This window comes from Cervus canadensis, chromosome 3 (genome assembly GCF_019320065.1).
Source record: "Cervus canadensis isolate Bull #8, Minnesota chromosome 3, ASM1932006v1, whole genome shotgun sequence".
NCBI lineage: Eukaryota > Metazoa > Chordata > Mammalia > Artiodactyla > Cervidae > Cervus > Cervus canadensis.
In genome coordinates this window covers 2,732,427-2,755,205 of record NC_057388.1, presented here as the reverse complement: position 1 = coordinate 2,755,205, position 22,779 = coordinate 2,732,427, and the positions used below count along the sequence as shown (strand labels likewise).

Sequence of the window (22,779 nt, the reverse complement as noted above, 5' to 3'; positions counted from 1 at the left end):
TATTTTTTTTTCCAAAAGGAAAGAAGTTATCTATTTGATTAGTCAGAGTGAGTACATTAAATTTTCAGTTGTTCCTCTTAAAAAAAGATCTCTACAGCGAAAATGAAAATCTTATGCTTTGGAAGAGATGTATTTCCAAATGTATTATTTTCCTAGCTGGTTAAAATTGTTGAAAAATGGTTATTAAAACACACACATACACATATATACACCATGAACTTTGTGGCAGTCTAAAATTGATAACATTTAGCGATAACAGTACAGGGGTAAAGTGTTAAATAATGCAATGTGATAGGAATATGTCCATTTTCTGAATGATAAATATAATTTAGTTAAGTCTAACTTTGAGTGCTGTGGACTTCAAATGAGTTTTTAAAATATCTCCCCACTGCTCTCTAACCTCTATTCAGCATGCCATATTTTGAATTCTTTGTTCTTTAAGAATATCAAATTTATTATCCAAATGATTTGCAGTAAGAATAAACTTTCTTTCTTTAAATTACTCTAAGCGAAGATAATTTTTCAAGCTAATGAAGTCTTAGTATTTTCCAAATAATGCTTAGAAAAACATCAAAGGCAAGTATAGTAAATATCCTTCCATGTGTAGAACATTATTGGGCATAAATAGTACTCACTAGATATTCATAAATATAGCAGCTAAACATGAATATACAACAACCAGATAAGACCCCATTATTCAAAGGACTCATCACATTGGACTGAATAGTAATTTCAAGGAAAGCTAGTTACCAATAGATTGTGTTGTTGAGAATAATATGTTTTCAAAAATACTTGTAGTTAACAAAACAAAAAGTAGTTTATATACAGAGTCATTGCATGACCTTAAAATCTAACAGCCTCCTCTGGAATATTTTTATTAGGCTGGAATGAAATCACTGCTCATCAAGACTGCATTCTCTATAGAAATTTAGGGGCAGGGTCATTAACAAAGTTAATGAAAACACTCACAGGGACTCAGGATGTTCTCATTGTGGGATAATTCAGATTGAATGATGCATCACAAGATGCTAATTTCAGAGAAACTTGAAAATATGTTAACTTTCAAAGTACCATTTAATAGTGCCTCTAAAATGTCAGTGTCTAAAATACAAAAATCTTTCATTTTATGAAGGACTACAAGAGCATTACAGTTAGGGTCTGTGCCACCTGAGTTTTTGTCTCCCTCTGCCATAATTAGGATAATAAATTGATCATAATGATAACAAGGTTACTATATATGAAGCATGTGATATATGACCATTTTATTGTAACATGTTAAGCACCATGTGAATGCGATGTAAATTCTGTCAACAACTCCATGTGAAAACATTATTTCCATTGTGGAGAAGAGGAGACAAATTCCAGAGACTCACATTTACCCCAAGATTCTCCAGCTCTTAAAGAAGGCAACCCATCACCTCTCAGGTCCTACCTGAGCTTCCAGTAACCATCTGCAAACTGAGAAGACAACACCTCTCTCAAGAATTATTAGGGGAATAAATGAGTTTATATATATATATACATATATATCTATATGTATATATATATATGCATATATATGCTGCAGTCCATGGGGGTCACAACGAGTTGGACACGGCTCAGTGACTGAACCGAACTGAGATATATACTTTGCAACATATACATGGCCATTCAAATATTAGCTTCTATGTGATGGAGACCATGCTCTTGAAATTGAAATATTCAAGGTTAATCAGAAAATAAAGCTTAGCCATTTTATTAACGGACAGCTAATGGAAGGGCGCTCTGATAGCAGAATGGTGCTGAGCGCTGGATTGACCTGCCCTGGAGTTTGCATCTGCACTTGCATGTTAGCTCCAGAGCTGAACCCTGGGGACCACATCAAGGGACCAGTAAGAATTGAAAGAAAAAAGGTTGACCTTTGAGATTTTAAACAATAAATTGTATGGATATAAGCAGACAGAAATTCACCAAAAGGGATAGAATAGCTCTCAGCTCAGCAATGCCAGAATGAAAATTGAGAGATTATCTTAATTAATATAAAGATCCATTGGAAGGGTTTGGTTAGCCCTGAAGGCACAGTAGGTGGAGAGTGACAGAGACCAAAGGGATCATTGGTAGGGACAAAGACATATAAGATGATGGACACTCAGCATTGCAGTCTGTCTCAACTGGATGCAAGATACAACGGCAGTAGCTAAAATGTATGCTTGCTTTGCTATAAAGTCCAGTGTGACACCATAAGGATCATAATACACACCTTGAGATCTGTGGTCTGATACCATGGGTAGGAATTCTGGTTCAGACCCCATCTAGCTGCTGGCTCTTCATCAGGCACTTAGGCTGCAAATGTCTATTTCTCATTTTCAAACTAAGGATGGTAATAGTTTTTTCATGGGGTTGTTTTTAGTATGTAAGTAGATAGTTTATTTAAGTCTTAGTTAACTCCAAGATGTATAGAAAAATAATTTCATAATAGGATATTTCTTTCTCACACACACAAAAAATATGTATCAGGCAACTGTGAAGTTTAATTAGGATTCTTTTAGGCCTCTTTTTGTCTTCAGAAAGATAATGTGAATCTGGGAATGGGCGAATTTAATTCAGATGACCATTGTATCTATTACTGTGTACAAGAATCCCTTAGAAAAAATGGAGTAGCCCTCATAGCCTACAAAAAAGTTGGAGTGCAGTACTTCGGTGCAATCTCAAAAACTACAGAATGATCTCGGTTCTTTCCAAGGCAAACCATTAAATATCACACTCATCCTAATCTATGCCCTAACCACTGATGCTGAAGAAGCTGAAGTTGACCTGTTAAAACCTACAAGACCTTATAGCACTATCAACAAAAAAAGCTGCCCTTTTCATCACGGGGATTGGAATGCAAAAGTAGGAAGTCAAGGGATAGGTAGAGAGATAAGTGACGATGGATACTAGAGAAATATGAAGCTTAAACAGAGAGTCGCTATATATACCAGTATTGTTTTTTTTTCATTTGTGTACTGAATTTCATTCAATAAATACACCACTATTAATATACGAGTTTCCAGTCTGTGGCTATAACAACAAAGGTGCTATAAGCAACATTTACATGTTTTTTTGGTGAACATAAACCCTGATTTCTTATAGCTAAATATCCGGGAGCTGACGTTCAATATCACAAGGTATGCATATATTAATACCTAGTAAGGGGTACTGCAAAATATTTTCCAATTCAACCTTGTATCAGCAGTATAAGAAGTTTCTAACAGGTCTACATTCACACCAACATCTGGAAGAATCAGTGCTTTTAATTTTATTATTCTAGTTGCTAAAGCATGGTATCTAAAGGTGTTTACAATTTACATTTCTCTAAACTAATGGTGGTGAGCAAATTTTAATTTATTCATCAACATTTTGATATTCTTTTTGGGAAAAGGCTATTCAAAAACTTTTCATTTTTTTTTTTCTTTACTTAGGCTATCTGTATTTTAAAATTGTATTTATGATTGTACCTAATTTATTCTACAGAGTCCTTTAGTCAGATATGAATTGTGAAATATTCTTTGAAGCAAAAAGCAAAGGAGAAAAGGAAAGATATACTCATTTGAATGCAGAATTCCAAAGAATAGCCAGGAGAGATAAAGCCTTCCTCAGTGATCAATACAAAAAAATAAAGGAAAACAATAGAATGGGAAATACTAGAGATTTCTTCAAGAAAATTAGAGATATCAAGGGAACATTTCTTGAAAAGATGGGTACAATAACGGACAGAAATGGTATGGACCTAAGAGAAGCAAAACATACTAAGAATACATGGGAGAACTATACAAAAAAGATCTTCATGACCCAGATAATCACGATGGTGTGATCACTCACCTAGAGCCAGACATCCTGGAATGTGAAGTCAAGTGGGCCCTAGGAAGCATCACTATGAACAAAGCTAGTGGAGGTGATGGAATTCCAGTTGAGGTAATTTAAATCCTAAAAGATGATGCTGTGAAAGTGCTGCACTCAATCTGGCAGTAAATTTGGAAAACTCAGCACTGGTAACAGGACTGGAAAAGGTCAGTTTTCATTCCAGTCCCCAAAAAAGGCAATGCCAAAGAATGCTCAAACTACTGTACCATTACACTCATCTCACATGCTAGTGAAGTAATCCTCAAAATTCTCCAAGCCAGGCTTCAACAGTATGTGAACTGTGAACTTCCAGATGTTCAAGCCAGATTTAGAAAAGGCAGAGGAACCAGAGATTAAATTGCCAACAACTGTTGGATCATTGAAAAAGCAAGAGAGTTTCAGAAAAAAACATCCATTTCTGCTTTATTGACTATGCCAAAGCCTTTGACTGTGTGGACCACAACAAACTGTGGAACTCCTAAAGAGTTGGGAATACCAGACCACCTGACCTGGCTCTTGAGAAATCTGCATGCAGTTCAGGAAGCAACAGTTAGAACTGGACATGGAACAACAGACTGGTTCCAAATAGGGGAAGGAGTACATCAAGGCTGTATATTGTCACCCTGCTTATTTAACTTATATGCAGGGTGCATCATGAGAAACACTGGGCTGGATGAAGCACAGCTGGAATCAAGACTGTAGGGAGAAATATCAATAACCTCAGATATGCAGATGACACCACCCTTATGGCAGAAAGTGAACAGGAAATAAAAGGCTCTTGATGAAAGTGAAAGAGGAGAGTGAAAAAGTTGGCTTAATGTTCAACATTCAGAAAACTAATCACGGCATCTGATCCCATCACTTCATGGCAAATGGATGGGGAAACAGTGACAGACTTTATTTTTTTGGACACTAAAATCACTGGAGATGGTGACTGCAGCCATGAAATTAAAAAAAGCTTACTCCTTGGAAGGAAAGTTATGACCAACCTAGACAGCAGATTAAAAAGCAGAGACATTACCTTGTCAAAAATGTCCATCTAGTCGAAGCTATGGTTTTTCCAGTAGTCATGTATGTATGTGAGAGTTGAACTATAAAGAAAGCGCATAAGAATTGATGCTTTTGAACTGTGATGTTGGAGAAGACTCTTGATGGTCCCTTGAACTGCAAGGAGACCTAACCAGTCAATTCTAAAGGAAATCAGTCCTTTTGGACTGATTGCTGAAGGACTGATGGAATTGGAAGTACTGATGCTGAAGCTGAAACTCCAATACTTTGGCCACCTGATGCGAAGAACTGACTCATTTAAAAGACCCTGATGCTGGGAAAGATTGAAGGCAGGAGGAGAGGGGGATGACAGAGGATGAGATGGCTGGATGGCATCACTGACTCGATGGACATGAGTTTGGGTAAACTCCAGGAGTTGGTGATGAACAGGGAGGCCTGGTGTGCTGCCGTCCATGGTGTCACAAAGAGTTCGACATGACTCAGTGACTGAACTGAACTTGATTTTTTTCTTAATGCTATTTTGTTGAACAAAATAAGAAATTTATTCTAGCACAATTTAAGAAGTGTATCCTCTTTTAAAAATCACAGTCTTTCTCAACTTCATAAGAAAATTTCCTATGCTTTATTTTAGAAGCTTAGTTGTTTGAGGTTTGTAATTTCTCTCAAATTTTCAAATACTCTAAGTTAAGATTTATTGTTTTTCTTCTGTATGGATTTCCAACTGCCCTTAGGTCATTTGTTGAAGAGGTTAATCCTTTCCCCTACTGATAAAGAGTGAAGATTTTGTCTTAAATAAACAAGTGTGAGTCCATCTCAAGATTCTTAATTCTCTTTAATTGGTCTCTGTCATATTTTTGCACCAATATTCCACTACCTTATTGCTTATTCTTTACAGTAAACAGTAAATGATATGAGAGACTGTATGATTTGTTCTTTGGTACTTCTTGCCATACTATAGGGGCTTCCCAGGCAGTGCTAATGGTAAAGAACCCCCCTGCCAATGAGGAGACACAAATATGTGGGTTCAACCCCAGTCAGGAAGATCCCCTGGAGAAGGAAACTGTCAATCCACTCCAGTATTTTTGCCTGGAGAATCTCATAGACAGAGGAGCCTCGTGGGCTACAGTCCATGGGGTCGTAATTAGTCCGACATGACTGAGCATGACCCTACTATGAAAATGAAAGTGAAAGTCATTCAGTTGTGTCTGACTCTTTGCGATCCCATGGACTATACAGTCCATGGAATTGCCTAGGCCAGAATACCAGAGCGGGTAGCCTTTCATTCTCCAGGGGATCTTCCCAACCCAGGGATAGAACCCAGGTCTCCCACATTGCAGGTGGATTCTTTACAAGCTGAACCACATGGGAAGCCCAAGAATACTGGAGTGGGTAGCCTATCCCTTCTCCAGCAGATCTTCCCTACCGAGGAATCCAACCAAGGGCTTCTGCATTGCGGGAGGACTCTTTACCAACTGAGCTATCAGGGAAGCCCACACCCTACTATTGATCATTTGAATGTTATGTTTTTAAGAATGAACTCATCAATGTGTACACACACACACACACACACACACACACTTGCTGGGATTGTCTAGGAACAGACCTGAATCAGACTGGTTTGAGGAGATTCTGAATATTCATACTGAGTATGAATATTTCTTTTCACACTTTTCATCATGAAAAGATGAAACTTTTCATCTTATGGACATAGTATTTTTCTCAGTTGCTTTAATTTCTTTAAGTATAAACTCCTTGTAGACATAAGTTATAAACTACATTTATTCCTAACTAGTTTTATTTTTTACATTACAAGTGTTATTTTAAGATTCATTATTATTATTTATGGAATATAGTTGCAGGCAATATTGTGTTAGTTTTAGGTGAACTACATAGTGATTTGACATTTGCATGCATTATACAGTGATCCTCATGATAAGTCGAGAACTCATCTGTTCCTATACAAAGTAATTATATTACTGATCATATTATTTATGCTGTATATTTAATCCCTGTGGTTTATTTTTATAAAAACAAGCCCCCAGCATTTATTGTTATCTGGTAATAGCATAAGGATGAGCAAAACAATATGAACCTGTTTTAGAAATAACTGACAAAGTCTCTAACAAAAGACACTTAAAAAACCAACTGTTTTTTCAAATGATTTCTCACTTCATTGATCATTTCTAGTCAGATACACTTTGGAGCAGTATAATGTTATCTCCTTTTAGCATGATCTGACCCATTTATTTTCCTGACTTTGTTTTAGATTGACTCTCTTCTTCATCATCTAATACGAGGTTCATATACTCATCAAAACAAATGATAAAGCCCTCTATCCACCTATTCACTTGCTCATAAACCACACCTGAATCTGAGATCTATGTTCCAAGTATCTGAAGATGAGCTTGATGGGCTGCACCATCACTGTTTTCATGTTCAGGCCCTGACCCAAGTACACCATGGTGGAAGTTCACAAAGACCTGTGGCTTATTTATTTCATAACTGGGAGGTTTGAACCTCTTAATAACCTTTACCTATTTTGCCCAAACCACACCTTCATCACTTGTGCTAACCGTCCATTTATCCTCTGAATCTATGAATCCATTTTCATTGTTTTATTTTTTTGTTATAAGTGAGATCATATGGTATTTGTCTTTTTCTATTTATTTCACCTATCATAGTTCCCTCTAGATCAATCAATGTCGTCAGAAATGGCAGCATTTAATATTTTGTAGTTTAGTAACATTCCATTGTAAATATGTATCACATCTTTTTAATAGCCTTCCAGGCTTGTCCTCCTTAACTTTCACCAATATTTCAACCACTTAAAATACTTGTCACTTCTTGAGATACATCCTTGACTTTGTAATGCTTTTCCATTTGTTTGGGACTCCTGTTCCATCTTCACCTGTCAACCCCTGCAATTCCCACAGAACTCAGCTTTCTTCTGTAACAGCACTAAACACTTAGTTACACACTCATCTATTTATGTCTCTACTCTCTTACTAGGTTGTGAGTATTTTAAGGGCAGACGTCATGCTTTATTCATCTATTTATCTTCAACTGCCCTTTGGGCTTGTCTTATAGTAGCCACTTGGTCTGTGTTTGTTGACTGAATGAAGACCCAAGTTTTTCTTAATAAATTTGTCAATGGGAAAGTCAGAAGGAAAGGACATGTAAAGACTGGTGAAATCAAGCTTGAAACATGGGTCCCTGAACTAGAATGTGGAAAAAAGGTTACTTTAGTGAGATAAGTATTGAAGTCCTGTGTTTTGTTTGAAAAATTTACTCCACAAATGCCAGTTTGAAAAGTGCCATGGTGTATTCATCCATGACAAAATGACCAAAGGATGAAATTTTCATTTGTGATAATAATAAGCCAGAATATTGACAATTAGATTCTTCTACACATTCACCTACCTACCCATTTATTAGCTAACATAGGCACTAGGGACCCCTTGATGAATCGCAAACTTGGGTGTCATGGCAAAGGGGCTTGTGTAACTCTATGATGCTATGAGCCATGCTATGCAGGGCCACTCAGCACTTCAAGAATCACAATGAATAGTCCTGACAAAACTTAGCCCATTGGAGGACGAAATGGCAGACTGCTCCAGTTTTCTTGCATGGAGAACCTCATGAACAGTATGAAAAGGAAAAAAGATGTGACACCAGAAGATGAGTCCCCCAGGACTGAAAGGTGTCTGATATGCTAGCAGGGAAGTGAAAGTGAAAGTCGCTTAGTTGTGTCCAACTCTTTGCGGCCCCACGGACTGCACAGTCTGTGGAATTTTCCAGGCTGGAACTGGAGTGGGTAGCTGTTTTCTTCTCTAGAGGATCTTTCCAACCTGGGGATCAAACCCGGGTCTCCCACATTGCAGGTGGATTCTTTATCAGCTGGGTCACCAGGGAAGCCCAAGAATACTGGAGTGGGTAGCCTATCCCTTCTCCAGCAGATCTTTCCTACCTAAGAATTGAACCGGGGTCTTCTGCATTGCAGGTGAATTCTTTACCAGCTGAGCTACCAGGGAAGTCCATAAAGGGAAGAGTGAAGGGCAATTATGAATAGAATGAAGTGGCTGGGCCAAAGTGGGAATGATGTGTCTGGTGTGTCTGGTGGTAAAGTGAAGTCCAATGCTGTAAGAACAATATTGCATAAGAAGCTAGAATATTTGGTCCATAAATTGAGGTAAATAGGGCATGATCAAGCAAGAGATGGCAAGATCGAACATGTACATCTTAGGAATCAGCGAACTAAAATGGACAGGTGAACTTAATGCAAAATAGGTGAATTTAATTCCAATGACCATGATATCTACTACTGTGGGTAAGAATCCTGTGGAAGAGATGGTGTAGCCCACACAGTCAACAAAATAGTCTGAAATGCATTAGCTGGGGACAATCTCAAAAACAGCAAAATGATTTCAGTTCATTTCCAGAACAAACCATTCAACATCACAGTAATCCAACTTTATGCCCCAATCACTGGTGTTGAAGCAGCTGAAGTTGACAATTCTATGAAGACCTACACCACATTCTAGAACACACACACACATACAAATGTCCTTTGTATCAATAGCAGACTGGAATGAAAAAGTAGGAAGCCAAGAGGTACCCAGAATAACAGGCAAGTTTGGCCTTGGAGTGAAAAATCAAGCAGGGTAAAAGTTACCAGAGTTTTATCAAGAGAACACACTGGTCATAGAAAACATCCTTTTACAACAAACCAAGAGACATTGGCATCACCAGATGGCCAGTGCCAAAATTAGATTGATTATGTTCTTTGCAGCCAAAGATGGAAAAGTCCTATACACTAAAGTCACTAAAGTCACTATACACTAAAGTCCTATACACTAAGTCACTAAAAATAACATGTGGAACTAACTGTGGCTCAGATTATAAGCTCCTTATCAAACAATTCAGACTTAGTTGAAGACAATAGGGAAAACCACTAGGACATTCCAGTATACATAAATCAAATCCCATATGATTATGCAGTAGAAGTGGCAAAATATTTAAAGGCTTAGATCTGGTAGAGTGTCGGAAGTACTATGGACAGAAGTGCATAATACTGCACAGGCAGCGTTGACCAAACTAATCTGCAAGAAAAAGAAATGCAAAAAGGTAAAGCAGCTCTGTGAGGAGGCTTTACAAATAGCTGAGGAAGGAAGAGAGGTGAAAGGCAAGGGGGAAAGGAAAAGATAAAACCAAATGAATGCAGATTCTAGAGAAACAGCAAGGAGATAAGAAGGCCTTTTTAAATGAATAATGCAAAGATATAGAGGAAAAGAAGAGAATGGGTAAGATTGGAGATATCAAAGGAACATTTCCTTCAAGGATGGGCATGATAAAGCACAGAAACCATAAGGACCTACCAGAAGCAGAAGAGATTAAGAAGAGGTTGCAAGAATACAAATAAGAACTACACAATAAAGGTCTTAATGACCTGGGTAACCATGATGGTATGATCACTCACCTAGAGCCAGACATCCTGGAGTGTGAAGTCAGTTGGCCCATAGGAAGCGTTACTATGAACAAAGCTAGTGGAAGTGATGGAATTCCAGTTGAGGTAATTTAAATCCTAAAAGATGATGCTGTTAAAGTGCTGCACTCAATTCAGCTCAGTTGCTCAGTTGTGTCTGACTCTTTGCGACCCCATGAACTGAATTGTGCCAGGCCTCCCTGTCCATCATCAACTCCCGGAGTTAACAAAACTCATGTCCATTGAGTCGATGATGCCATCCAACCACCTCATCTTCTGTCACCCCCTTCTCCTCCTGCCCTTAATCTTTCCCAGCATCAGGGTCTTTTCAAATGAGTCAGCTCTTATCAGGTGGCCAAAGTATTGGAGTTTCAGCTTCAACATCAGTCCTTCCAATGAACACCCAGGACTGATCTCCTTTAGGATGGACTGGTTGGATCTCCTTGCAGTCCAAGGGGTTCTCAAGTGTCTTCTCCAACACCACAGTTCAAAAACACCAATTCTTCAGTGCTCAGCTTTCTTTATAGTCCAACTCTCACATCTATACATGACTACTGGAAAAAGCATAGCCTTAACTAGATGGACCTTTGTTGACAACAAGGTCTCTGCTTTTTTAATATGCTCTCTAGGTTGGTCATAACTTTCCTTCCAAGGAGTAAGCATATTTTAATTTCATGGCTGCAATCACCATCTGCAGTGATTTCGGAACACCCTCCCCCCCAAAAAATAAATCAGCCACTGTTTCTGCTGTTTCTCCATCTATTTGAGATAAAGTGATGGGACCAGATGCTGTGATCTTAGTTTCTGAATGTTGAGCTTTAAGCCAACTTTTTCATTCTTCATTTTCACTTTCATCAAGAGGCTCTTTAGTTCTTCTTCACTTTCTGCCATAAAGTTGGTGTCATCTGCATATCTGAGGTTATTGATATTTCTCCCGGCAATCTTAATTCCAGCTTGTGCTTCATCCAGCCGAGCATTTCTCATGATGTACTCGGTATATGAGTTAAAGAAGCAGGGTGACAATATAGAGCCTTGAGGTGTTCCTTTTCCTATTTGGAACCAGTCTGTTGTTTCATGTCCAGTACTAATTGTTGCTTCCTGACCTGCATGCAGATTTCTCAGGAGACAGGTAAGGTGGTCTGGTATTCCCATTTCTTTCAGAATTTTCCATAGTTTATTGTGATCTGCACAGTCAAAAGCTTTGGCATAGTCAAAAAAGCAGAAATAGATGTTTTTCTGGACCTCTCTTTCTTTTTTGATGGTCCAGCAGATATTGGCAATTTGATCTCTGGTTTCTCTGCCTTTTCTAAATCCAGCTTGAACATCTGGAAGTTCACAGTTCATGTATTGTTGAAGCCTGGCTTGGAGAATTTTGAGCATTACTTTACTAGCCTGTGAGATGAGTGCAACTGTGATATAGTTTGAGCATTCTTTGTCATTGCCTTTCTTTCGGTTTGGAATGAAAACTGAGCTTTTCCAGTCCTGTGGCCACTGCTGAGTTTTCCAAATTTGCTGGCATATTGAGAGTAGCACTTTCACAGCATCATTTTTAGGATTTGAAATAGTTCAACTGGAATTCCATCACCTCCACTAACTTTGTTAGTTGTGATGCTTCCTAAGGCTCACTTGAATTCACATTCCAGGATGTCTGGCTCTAGGTGTGTGATCATACCATCATGATTATCTGAGTCGTGAAGATCTATTTTGTACAGTTCTTCTGTGTATTCTCGTCACCTCATCTTAATATCTTCAGCTTCTGTTAGGTCCATACCACTTCTGTCTTTTATTGAGCCCATCTTTGCATGAAATGTTCCCTTGGTATCTCTAATTTTCTTGAAGAGATCTCTATTCTTTACCATTCTACTTTTTTCCTCTATTTCTTTGCACTGATCACTGAGGCAGGCTTTCTCATCCCTTCTTGCTAATCTTTGGAACTCTGCATTCAAATGTGTATATCTTTCCTTTTCTCCTTTGTTTTTCACTTCTTTTCTTTTCACAACTATTCATAAGGCCTCAACAGCCATTTTGCTTTTTTGCATTTCTTTTTCTTGTGGATGGTCTTGATCCCTTTCTCCTGTACAATATCATGAACCTCTGTCCATAGTTCATCAGGCATTCTGTCTATCAGATCTAGTCCTTTAAATCTATTTCTCACTTCTACTGTATAATCATAAGGAATTTGATTTAGGTCATACCTGAATGGTCTAGTGGTTTTCCCCAATTTCTTCAATTTAAGTCTGAATTTGGCAATAAAGCGTTCATGATCTGAGCCACAGTCAGCTCCTGGTCTTGTTTTTGCTGACTGTGCAGAGCTTCTCCATCTTTGACTGCAAAGAATAAAATCAATCTGATTTCAGTGTTTGCCATCTGGTGATGTCCATGTGTAGAGTCTTCTCTTGTGTTGTTGGAAGAGGGTGTTAGCTATAGCCAGTGTGTTCTCTTGGCAGAACTCTATTAGCTTTTGTCCTGCTTCATTCTATACTTCAAGGCCAAATTTGCCTGTTACTCCAGGTGTTTCTTGACTTCCTACTTTTGCATTCCAGTCCCCTATAATGAAGAGGACATCTTTTTTGGGTGTTAGTTCTAAAAGGTCTTGTAAGTCTTCATAAAACCATTCAACTTCAGCTTCTTCAGCATTACTAGTTGGGGCATAGGCTTGGATTACCGTGATATTGAATGGTTTGCCTTGGAAATGAACAGAGATCATTCTGTCATTTTTTGATATTGCGCCCAAGTACTGCATTTCAGACTTTTGTTGACTATGATGGCTACTCCATTTCTTCTAAGGGATTCCTGCCCACAGTAGTAAATATAATGGTCATCTGAGTTAAATTCACCCATTCCAGTCCATTTCAGTTTCCTGATTCCTAGAATGTCGACGTTCACTCTTGCCATCTCCTGTTGACTATCAATTTGCCTTGATTCATGGACCTAACATTCCAGGTTCCTATGCAATATTGCTCTTTACAGCATTGGACCTTGCTTCTATCACCAGTCACATCCACAACTGGTTGTTGTTTTTGCTTTGGCTCCATCCCTGCATTCTTTCTGGAGTTATATCTCCACTGATCTCCAGTAGCACATTGGTCACCTACCGATCTGGAGAGTTCACCTTTCAGTGTCCTATCTTTTTGCCTTTCCATGAGGTTCTCAAGGCAAGAATACTGAAGTGGTTTGCCGTTCCCTTCTCCAGTGGGCCACAATCTGTCAGACCTCTCCACCATGACCAGTTCATCTTGGATGGCCCCGCATGGCATGGCTTAGTTTCATTGAGTTAGACAAGGCTGTGGTCCATGTGATCAGATTGGCTAGTTTTCTGTGATTGTGGTTTCAGTCTGTCTGCCCTCTGATGCCCTCTCTCAGTGCCTACCATCTTACTTGGGTTTCTCTTACCTTGGACTTGGGGCATATCCTCTTGGCTGCTGCTCCTGACCTTGGATGTGGGGCATCTCCTCTCCACCCCTCCTGCACCACACAGCCCATTACACTCAATACATGTCAGCAAATTTGGAAACCTCAGTGGCATCCACAGGACTGGGAAAGTTAGCTTTCATTCCATTCCCCAAGAAGGGCAATGGCAAAACATGTTTAAACTACCATACGATTGTGCTCATTTCACATGCTAGGAAGGTGATGCTCAAAATCCTTCAAGCTAGGCTTCAGCTTCACGTGAACTGAGAATTTCCAGATGTTCAAGCAGAAGAATCAGATATCAAATTGCCAACATTTGCTGTATCTTGAAAAAAGCAAGGGAGTTCCATGAAACCATCTACTTGGTTTTGTTGACTATGTTAAATCCTTTGTGTGAATCACAGCAGACTTTGAAAAAATTTTTAAAGACATGGAAATGCCAAACCACTTTACCTGTCTTCTGAGACATCTGTGTGCAGGTCAAGAAGCAACAGTTAGAACTGGATATGAAACAACTGACTAGTTTCAAATTGGGAAAGGAGTAGGACAAGGCTGTATATTGTTACGCTGCTTATCTAATTTATATGCAGAGAACATCACATGAAATGCTTGGCTGAATAGATCACAAGCTGGAACTGAGATTGCTGGGAGAAACATCAACAAACTCAAGATATGCAGATGATACCACTCTAATGGCAGAAAGTGAAGAGAAACTAAAGAGTCCATTGATGAGGGTGAAAGAAGAGTAAAAAAGCTGACTTGAAACTCAACATTCAAAAGCTAAGATATTGGCATTTGGTCCCATCACTTCATGGCAAGTATCATGTGAAATGAGCACAACTGCCTATGCCAACTATAAGGGACTTACTTCTGAGCTAAGGATGCACACAGACTGAAACTGAGAGGATGGAAAAAAACGTTCCATATAAATCAAAACAAAAAGAAAGCTGGTGTAGCGATGCTTGTATAACACCAAAGAGATTTAAAGAAAAAAAAAAAAAAGATTGTAAAAAGAGACAAGGAAAGTCATTATACAACAATACAGAGATCAATCCAGGAAGAAGGCATACCAACTGCATACATATGCGCTTAACACAGCGGCACCTAGACACGTAAGACCAACGTTATGAAACATTAAGGGATGAACTGACAGTAATGCAACAATAGATGATAAAGACCTTAACACCCCACTTATATGAAGACAGATCATCCAGACAGACATCAACAAGGAAAAAGTAGTCTTAGATGACACATCTGCCCAGATAGGTCTAATGGATATATGTATAGAATAATATCACATACAAGAATAATAGAATTTATATTCCTTTCAAGTGTACATGAGACATTCTCCAGGACTGATAATATGCTAGGCAACAAAGCAAGTGTCAATAAATTCAAAAGGACTGAAATCACATCGAGCATCTTTTTTGACTACAATTATATGATCACTAGAAATGAACTAACAGAAAAGAAAAAAAAAAAAACTGCAAAAAATACACAGGAAGTAGAGTCTAAATAACATACCACTAACAGTCAATGGGTAACTGAAGAGATGAGAGAAAATCAACAAATACCTGAAGACAAATGAAATACAATAATTGAAACTTGATGGGACACAGTAAAATCAGTTCTAGAGGGGATTCTTACAACAGTGCAAGCCTACCTCAGGAAACAAGATGAATTTTAAATAAACCATCTAACCTTGTGCCTATGGAACTAGAAAAAGAAGTACAGACAAAACCTACTATTAGTGGAAGAAAAAAATAATAAAAATCAGAGTAGGCATAAATAAAGTAGAGACTGAAAAATAATAGACAAGGTCAATACAAATAAGGCCTGGTTATTTGAAAAGATAAAACTTCAGGCAGGTTCATCAAGAAAAAAATGAGAGAGGTCCCAAGTAAATAAAATCAAATAAGAAATCTTATAATCATAAACAAAAATATAAAAGATCATAAAGTGTTACTACAAATATGTACCAATAAAATGGACAACCTAGAAAAATCAACAAATCCCTAGAAACATACAGTCTCTCAGGACTGGAGGAAGAAGAAATAAAAAATATTAATAGACTGATTACCAGTAATGAAATTGAATCAGAAATCAAAAACATCCCTAACAGACAGAAGTGTAGGAGAGATGGCTTTACAAGTCAGTTCTGCCAAACATTTAAAGAGGAGTTAACACCTACACTTCTCAAGCTATTTTAGAACTTTGAAGGAAAAAAACACTTATGAACTCATTTTATGAGGCCAATGTTACCATTAAGCTAGACAAAGACATCACACCACACACACACACACACACACACTGTAAATAGAACGCCCAAAAGAAAATCAGACTCTCTGGCAGAAACTTTGCAGGCCAAAAGAAATGTCATGATATTCAAAGTGAAAAAGGGGCGGGGGGGGGGGGGAAGGGATATCCAGTAAGGCCATCATTCAAATTTGAAAGAAAGATTACATTTTATAGACAATCAGAATCTTAAAAATTTCAGCATCACCGAACTGGCTTTACAAGAAATGCTAATGAAACTTCTGAAAGGGCTACAACTAGGGGAAAAAGAGACTCTGTGTCTGTATCTACATGTATAAATACGTTCCCTGCTGGCTCAGCTGGTAAAGAATCTGCCTGTAATGCAAGAGACCCAGGTTTGATCCCTCGGTCAGGATGATCTCCTGGAGAAGGGAATGGCAACCCACTCCAGTATGCTAATTTTTTTTAATTTATTTATTTCTTAATTGAAGGATAACTGCTTTACAGAATTTTGTTGTTTTCTGTCAAACCTTACACTCCAGTGTTCTTGCCTGGAGAATTCCATGGACAGAGGAACCTGACAGGCTACAGTCTATGGGCTCTCAAAGAGTTGGACATGACTGGGAACTAACATTTTCTTTATATATATATATATATACATATATATATATATATATATATATATACACACACACATCAGTGGTGTATGAAGATGCAAAACTTCTCAACACAATATTAAGAAACTGAATTCAACAATACATTACAAGGAAGATGCGAGAATGGTTCATTATCTACAAATCAACAAATATGATCTATCATATTAGCAAATTGAAGAATAAAAATTACCTGATGAGATCACCTCAGTAGATGCAGAAAAAGCTAGCAGCAAAATTCAACCCTCATTGATAATAAAAACTCTCCACAGACTGAGTATAAACATACCTCAATATAATAAAAGCCATGTATAACCAACAAACATCCAAAATTATTCTCAGTGTTGAAAAGCAGAAAGCATTTGCTCTTAAGATCAGGTGCAAAACAAGGATACCCATTCTCACCACTTTTAGTCAACACAGTATTGTTTTCTTTTTGTGTAGTTTTGTTGCTGTGTTCTCTTCTTTTGCTCTCTTCTCTTGTAATTGGATAATTATTTTTAGTGTTATGTTTGCATTTTCTCTCTCTATTTCTGTGGGTATATCTATTATAGATTTTTGTTTGTGGATACTGTGACAGTTATACCTATATATAGGGAGGTATATATATATATATATATATATATATAGGGAAGTATATATACCTCCCTATATATATATATATATATATACACATATGTATAATTATTTTAAATTAACAATCTCAAGTTTAAACACATTATAACCACCATGCACTTTTACTTCCCTTCCTATGATTCAAGCTTCTGAAGTCATATTTTACATCTTTCTTCTTTGTGTGTCCCTTAACTACTTACTGTAGATGTAGATGATTTTCCTACTTTTGTCTTTAACATTTCTACTAGCTCCATAAATGATTGATCTACCACCTTTGTTATATGCCTTTATCAGTGAAAATTTGTCTTTCATTCTTTTTTCCCTAGTTGTAAACCTTTCAGTAGTTCTATTAACATTTCTTGTCAAGCCAATTTAGTGGTGCTGAACGCTGAACTTTTTTAAGATTTTGATTGTCTGTAAAGCTTTATCTTCCTTTCAAATCTGAATGATAGCCTTACTAGGTAGGATGATTTCTGCCTCCCCACCCCACCCTCACTTTTCACTTTGAATGTCATGACACTCCTTTTGGTCTGCAAAGTTTCTGCCAAAGAGTCTGATTTTCTTCTGGGAGTTCTATTTTATATAAGAACTTTTTTTTTTTTTTTCTCAGTCTTGCAGATTTTAAGACTCTCTATCTTTGTTGCCATCTTAATTGTGGTATGTCTTGATGTAGACTTCTTTTGGTCTATCTTGTTTGGTTCCCTCTGATTCCTGGACTTGGATGTCTATTTCCTTCCCTATGTTAGGAAAGTTTTCTCATTTCCTCCAATAAGTTATCTGCTCCTTTCTCTCTCTCTTCTCTTTCTAGGACCCCTATAATTGGCATATCAATATACCTGATATTGTCCCAGACATTTCTTAAATGATCCCCATTTTTAAATTTGCTTTTTTTTTTTTCTGTTCTGCTTGATGATCTTCACTATTTTGTCTTCCAGATCCATTGATCAATGGATCATGGATCCATTCCTCTGTATCATCTAATCTATTTTTTGTATCATCTAATCTATTGCTGATTCCTTCTAGTGTAATTTTATTTCAGTTACAATATTTCTTAGCTCCATTTGGTTCTTCTATATATCATGATTTTTTGTTGAATTTCCCACTGTACTCATCCATTCTTCTCTCAATCATGTTTAGCAGCTTTGTGATCATTACTTTGACCTCTTTATCATCTGGATTGTTAATTATTCAGTTCACTTTCTAACTTAACTTCTTGGTCCTTTGTTTAGAACATATTTCTGTGTCTGTTCATCTTACTCAATTCTCTGTTGATTTCTATGTGTTAGGCAGATGGTCTATGTTTCCAGATATTGGAGAAACAGACTTATATGGGAGCAATCCCACAGGGCCCAACAGCAGGCTGCCCTCTGATCACCAAGGTGACTCCTGGGTGGCGGTCTGTGCCTTTCTGCGGTGACTGCTATGGACATGCAGATGGGGAGGGCTGCTGCTTCCTAACTGACTATGAGGCTGTAACTTTTGCCATGTGGGAGCCTGCTGGAGAGCAGGGTAGGTTTACTACACAATTGGTTGCATAACATGGAAGAATGTAGCTCTAGCGCAAACATGCTTGTGGATGGGATTGGATCCCTGGCACTGATAGGCTAGAGGGAGGATTCCGGCATGGAATTTGCCAGCACTGGTGTTAATTTCGTAAGATAAGCTCCAAAATTGTTACTGCCTGCCTCTTCCTGAGTGTATCCCAGATGCCTCTTGTTTCTCCAGGAGGCTCACCAAGATCACCAGTTGGGTCCCACCTAGGCTCCTCTTGAATTACTGCCAATGGATGAGACTTAGAACATGAGAGTTTGCAAGTGCTGCTTAAGAATAGAGCCTCTGCTTCTTTTAACTTCCCAGCTCTCTGGAACACAAGCCCTGCTCACTTTCAGAGCCAGATATTTTGGGGGCTCTTCTTTCCAGTGTAAGACCCTTAGGCTGGGAACCCAATGTGGAGGTCTGTTCTCTTGCTCCTTGGGGTGAACATCTATAATTGTGATATTTCTCTTTCCGTGGATCTCTGACTAGGGAGTGTTGTTCCTTACCAAATATTTTCTCCCCAGGTTTACTTCACGTGTGGTTTCTTCTGTATGTCTTTGGTTATGGAAAATCTTATATATATGTGTGTGTGTGTATATATATACACACACACATATATATATACATGAAATCACCTACTATATATACTAAAGTTTGTAGATATTTATGCTTTTATCACTTCCAAATACACAGGTATCATCTGTGAAAAATACCTGCTTTGTTTATATTTTGGCAATGTTTAACCTTCCTGTCTTACTAAATTGGCAAAAACATCCATAACAATGTTAAGTATAAGTGGTGGTAGTAGACATCTTCCATTATTCTTAAAGTCAAGAGGAAGATATTTATTATTTTGATATTTGATATGCTAGTAGCTCTATATGATTTTGTGTAAATGCTTTATAAAATGTAGGGAAGTTTCTTATATTCATAGCTATTGAGAGTTTGTTTTTAACTGTTAATTTCATTAAATGATTTTTTCTTGTATCTATTGATTTGAAAATAAATTTTTATCCTCTATTTAAAGTGGAAAATTATATTAATTCTGCTTTTTTATATTACATTAAATGCATTCCTGGGGTACAACTTTACAGGATAATATTTTACTTTACAAATATTTATTGATTCAATGGGCTATTTTTCCAGATATTTTTAGATGTAAGTTTATAAGTGATAGTCCCCTAAACTATTCCTTTCTCTTGATGTCCTTTTCATGTTTCAAAATTAATTTGGCCTCATAAATAAGTGTGGAAATATTTCCTCTTTATTTTTATTCTCTAGAAGAATTTGTGAGAGATTATTATTATGTTTTTCTTAAATGTTAGGAAGAGTTCACTGAAGAAGCCATAAACCTATACTTTACTGGTTTTTCATTACTGACTCAATTTCTTTAAAGAATACTCAAATTTTCTAATTCATCACATGTCATTTTGGGTAAGTTTTGTCTTTCAAGACAATTTTATCTAAAATTTTATCAATCAATTTTACCTAATTTTATTTAGGTCAATTTTATCTAAAATCAATTTTATCTAAGATCAATTTTATCTAAAATTGCCATAAAGTTATTCACTGTATCATATTATCATCTTTTTAGCATGTTTAGTATTTACAGTGGTTGTACTTAGTGTTGTCTTATTTCCTTCAGTATTGCTATGGGCTTCTCAATTTTATTCACTTTGTCAATGAATCAAGCTATTATATTTTTAGCTTACTTTCCACAGTATGTCTCCTTTCTAATTTTTATGTCTTTTTAAAACCTATTTTGATATTGAGTTCTTATTTCTTTCTTATGTTCTTGGAGTTATCCATGTTCTTACTGTTTCTTTATTAACTTTTTAAGGTGAGATCTAAATCATTATTTATATTCATTTTTGAAATAAAAAATGATTTGATTTCATGTTTGTGAAGTGAAAATCACATTTTCATGTGTTCACATTTCATCACATTTCATGTGATGCTCTGAAAGCAATAATTTCCTTTTTAAGCACTGCCTTAAATATACTTCACAAATATTAATATGTCTCATTTACATTATTACTTACCTAAAATATTATCTGATATCAATTATGACTTTCTAACAATCAATTATAGAAAATCCATTTGACAATGTTAATTAATTGTTGCTAATTCATCTTAATATTATTTATATTTAATACCAATGCAATATAACTGTGAATAAATCTATCTTGCTTTTTTTAACAGTATCATATAATCTCTACTATTACTTATTTGAAAGTTTATAAATATTGGCATAACATATCCTGTTTCTCCTATATGTATCAAAATAATTCTAGCTTTTAATCTATCTATAATTTTACAATAATTGTTTTGCATGCAAAATTAAGAGCTGAAAATCTCATGAATTACTGTGGCAATTTTTCTTTTGAAATATTAAAAAATACTTCACTTTAAGATTGTCGCATGTAGGGTAATTTGGGCCATTTTCACTCCAGGTTCCATCTGGAACGCTGTGCTCCATCCAACAACAATAAGCCATTTGGCCCCTATCTCTTGCAGAGAATGCGCTTCACTTGCCCCAGTGGTCTGGCTGGCCTGGAAGCACAATTGGGCGCTTCATGGGCTTCTAATCACGTTTAGTGGAGTACAGAAAGTAGTGACAGGCCGTCTGTGCATATATAGAGATTCAAGAATGCTGAGGAACAAGTAAATGGAAAAAATTATGTGCTTACTTTGCAGACTTTTGAACTTTAAGGTGTATGCAAAGGATGAATGGTTCCGAAATGTAATAGGGAACAATGAATTCCTGGGCACATCCTTTATAATATCCTAAAGGCTAACTCCAAAATTATTTCTGTCCTGCAAGAAAATGTACTGGAATTTAAAGCATACAAATTCAAATAGGGTAGAAAGTTCTATACAAATGCACCTGATCTTTCCAACCATAGAGAAAAATAAATTAACTTTCTTAATAATTTTCCTAGGATGTAGCATTTCTAATACTTCGCTCTAACTGTTACAGTAGCTCCGTAAGAAAAGCAATTAGAAATGACAAATAAATCTTTGGATTTAAAATATTTTACCAGAATGTTCACAATGATTTTTAAAAGCAACGCATAGGGTATTGAAATATTAAGATACATGAGAAATAAAAGTTCGAACCTCAGTATTAAGAGATAAATACTGCATCAAGAAATAAATGTCTTGAGTATATCCTTGGGGAGTGTGCATACAGACATACACACATATATTTACATATATGACTGACATTTATTAGCTAAACAATATGAATTAATAATTTTGATTAATATTTTATATGTTATCTCATCTATTTCTCTAGATAATCATATAAAGCAGGAAATATTTTCAACTACATTTGATGGAAGAGAAAACAAGCCATGTAAATTTGAATAATTTGCCTGAGCCATACAGGGATTAAAAAATAGAGAACTGAAATCTGAAAAAAATGAGAAAGTTTAGAAAGCAACATGCTAACTTCCCCCCACTGAGTGCCCTCTGTTTGCATCCTTTTGTATATATCTAATTATATTATCTGTTCTTATTTTTTGCCGTTTATTACTTTATCTGGTTAAAACATTTATATATTTATAAATAAGATATATTCATCTATGATTTATTCTTTGTACTTGATACTATATTTTTGGTCAACATTGCATTTTTTTTAACCATACTTCGTGGTTTTGTTTTTACTATATTCATGTTTTTTCAGAATAAGTCATGATGATCTGCCCTTAGATTAACCCACTGATATATGCTATCATATGTAATCTGAACTGTTTTATTTCTTTAATCTTATTTTGTGTTTCTTTTTAATTTTCTCATAATTTTTTAATATCAGTGCCATGAGTGTTATAATTAGAAAATATAATAATTATCTTTTTAAAACATAGTTAAAACATTTTTGGTCATCATTGTGGTTTGTGTTAATAATTACAAATATTTCCAGGCTATGTGTGAACCGATCTAGAATGTTGCTTT

General features: G+C 36.5%; 1 pseudogene; it reads right to left on the bottom strand.

Moving 5' to 3' along the window:
* Positions 1-7,052: 7,052 nt before the first annotated feature.
* LOC122437741 lies at positions 7,053-7,330 on the bottom strand (annotated as a pseudogene).
* Positions 7,331-22,779: the final 15,449 nt, after the last annotated feature.